At 33.8% G+C, this 3,415-nt stretch overlaps 1 long non-coding RNA gene across 1 annotated transcript; it reads left to right on the top strand.

The window, feature by feature from the left end:
• The first annotated feature begins 1,242 nt into the window (after window positions 1-1,242).
• On the top strand, window positions 1,243-3,022 carry LOC121870349. The gene is made up of 2 exons (XR_006089699.1): window positions 1,243-1,307; window positions 2,388-3,022. It is a non-coding gene; the product is annotated as an uncharacterized LOC121870349 (long non-coding RNA).
• Window positions 3,023-3,415: the final 393 nt, after the last annotated feature.

Raw genomic sequence — 3,415 nt, 5'->3', positions numbered from 1 at the left:
GGTGTTCTATAATGTAATCTGTAGCTATACTGGAAGAATCAGCATTCTTAGATAAAGGAGAAATGTTTTCTTAACACTACGTTCTGAACACAGTAACGAGGTTGCGTCTGCTCAAGCGCCTCCATACACTACGATGTAAACAAACACATTGGTGTCAATTCTCACAACACCCGCCGCCGGTCACTGTACCAAGGACACGTGAAGGCGATTGTACAGCTTGTGGATTAAAACTACATCACCATAAGTCCTTAAGTTGATTCCCGTTGTCCTGTGTAGAAGAGCTATAGTGTAGTCTGACTGTAGTCTGAGCAACGAGGTTTTGGCGTCTCCTGGCTAGAGAGAGAGAAAGAGGAGAGTATGTGAAAGAGAAATAGCTAAGAGAGTAAAAGGAGGTTTTGCACCATCAGGACACACAGTGCAAACTTTGCAAAATTCACAAGTTTGTTGAGTCAAGGTGCTTGTCTCAAGACTTTTCCACTTATTTTTAGCCTCGAACTTCTTCGCAATTAAGTCTTGAGTTCAAACTTGCTTTTAGCCTTGGGATTTTTTCGTGATTAAGACTGAGTTTCTTCACTTGCTTGTACGGGTGATTTATTTTACCTTCGAGAAGTGTGAAGATGCATGACCTTGTTCTGCCAACCTCGTCTGGTTCTACTTAGAAATTATATCTAAATACAATTGGGAAACGTACTTTCCAGAATGTGATCGTGACCTACATATTTATAAATAATAATAATAATATATAATATTAATAATAATAATAATAAAAATGACATAAATAACGCTGCTAATTAGAATATGTGTAATGATCATAATAGTAATATGATAATGATAATAACTATATTGAAAAATGGCCAAAAGCGATACAATTGGTACAGTCTATGGGCCGGATTGATAGTCAATACGAAGCACAATGCCAATTGATAGTGTTCGTGCTGGTCTATTAATAGTCATCCCGATAAACGAGGTATCGGAAGGGAACCGTACGCATATCCCTGAAATGTTGGAAACAACATCGGGTGGCTACCCCCACCCGATAGCTGCCTTACGACAAATAATAATCATCATTATATTTTATGAAAGTTCTTCCAGTACTTTATATTACAGATGTCTACGTCGAATTATATTATTTTTTTGATAAGAACAATTAAAAGAAGTGTTAATACGGATAAATGAACTTTCACAACACTGTTATGAACTTGAAACATTATTGGAATGTTGACATCACAGCTCCGACTTCGATGACGACTGCTGTCTGTGCTGTGAGCCTCATCTTCAATTAACAATTACTTCTGTTATCATTTAAGGTATGTTTCTTATCTTTATTCATTCATACAATATTTTTGTCGTAGTAGTAATAAAATTTCAACCATCTGAAACACGAAATACACTTATTTTTTCCGGAATGGGGCAAGCCAAGTGAGCTCACTCTATCTTGAGTTAGCAAGGAAAATATCACAGTTTTGGGCCCAGTAATATAGTTTAGTATAAACGTTAATATTTATTTTCAACAAGATATTAGCTATGGGGTACGATCTACAGTGTCTTGTGTGTCAGGCAGAAATATGCCGACATAAGTAAGTAGAAGATTTCATTTTCTTTATTCTTTAACTTAAATATTTACTGTCACTAATAAAATAAAGAATAAGTACAGCTTACTATCAATACAAATAATTGGCTCTAAAATTCTGCAATATTCGGCTACATCACAGTTTTAATAATACACTCAACACTGCACTCTTTGGTTAAAAAAAAATCTATTTACTTTTAATTTTTACAAATGATATTTTCATTCATCTAAGTATAACTACATTTTTTAGCTATATTCTAAACAATATCAGAAAACCACACAGCACAGTAGACAGTTTGGGAGTGACAATTAACTAAACTTGGTTGTCACAAAAAAAGCCCATTGGATGCACAATTGATCAACTTGACGTAGTTTGGCTCTTAAGAAGTTTCTATGCAATTTGAAGTGTGTGTACAATGCAAGGCAGGGGCCCCCACTGCACTGACATGAGAGATCAGTTTTAACTTTGCCATCTGTATGATGGTATTCAATCGGCAACACTTACAGATTTCTATAAAAAACATTGGTTAATTGAAAAAATTGTGGATCAGTCATATTTAATATTTTGTTAGGTTAGGTTATGTTAAGTTAGGTGAAGTTTAAATTCGATTAGATTAAGTTAAAGTGAGGTTAGGTTAAGTTAGGTTAGGTTATTATTTTTTTTTAAGTTAAAGATAGGTTAGATCCATATTTTGTGCCAGTTATTCACTGGTAATGTGGGTCAATTTTCAAGGGGGCAGTTGTCCTAGAAACAAATTTTATTAAAAAATTTAAATTAAGAAATTATAAATAAAATGATAATGTTCTGATTTTACAGCATGCAGACCTACAGACAACACCTTGATGACATCGAAGAAATAAGGATGTTTAGTCAAGTTGATGATATGAGGAAGCGACGATTTAATATAAGACGAGATCCTTTTCAGTATTATAATGAAAAGGAATTTATTCAGTGCTACAGAGCATCTAAGGACAGCACCAGGGAGCTGCTTACAAAAATCAGACATCATCTCCCGCATATTCACAACGTCAAGACTTTGTGACAGTCTGCAGGCCGGTGGTTATCGAGGCTTTCTCCTTGGTTATAGTGAATATGCGTTGCGTCCATACTTACTCACTCCAATCCATAATCCAGCTAATGAAAGGCAGAGGAAATATAACAGATCTCATATTAAAACAAGAACTACAATTGAAAGGACATTTGGAGTGTGGAAGAGGAGATTTGCTGTCTTACAACATGTAAGAGCAAAGCTGTCTACTACCAAAAATATTATAATTGCATGTGCAGTTCAACATAATATTACTTTGATTTCTGGACTTCCACTGGACATAGAAGACATGCATTAAGAAGTAATACGGCTTTAGTTAGTTAGGTAACTACTATGTTCCATACATTACTTTAAGTGGTGAACGATTCATGTCATTAAATTTTAATAAAACAGTGGTTCTATATTATTTCTTTATTAAAGCCTTTTCATTCATTCTTAAATTATGTTGCCTTAAATTGTCTAATTTTTACTTCATTGAGGTCTTTAATAAGGAAGCTTACCTCAATATGTATGATAATTCACCTGTGAGGTAATATGAAGAAAACCAAAGGAAAGAAATATAGATTTATTTTTTCTAAATGTGCAAAAATTAAGAAAATAAAAATTATTTGGATCATATGAAGATCCTCCCCCCCAAACCTACTTGGGGGGGAGGATCTTCATATGATCAAGCCTGGATGGGAGGATCTCACCTGACCAATGACCAAACCTGACCTTTTTTTTTATAATTAATGTTTTTTTTTTATAATTAATTTTTTTTTATAATTAATTTTTTTTTTATAATTAATTTTTTTTA

The sequence above is a fragment of the Homarus americanus genome, unplaced genomic scaffold (assembly GCF_018991925.1).
Source record: "Homarus americanus isolate GMGI-L3 unplaced genomic scaffold, GMGI_Hamer_2.0 scaffold40856, whole genome shotgun sequence".
NCBI classification, from domain to species: Eukaryota; Metazoa; Arthropoda; class Malacostraca; order Decapoda; family Nephropidae; genus Homarus; species Homarus americanus.
Note: the sequence above shows the minus strand (reverse complement) of the source record. Positions and strands in the feature narration are given on the sequence as shown.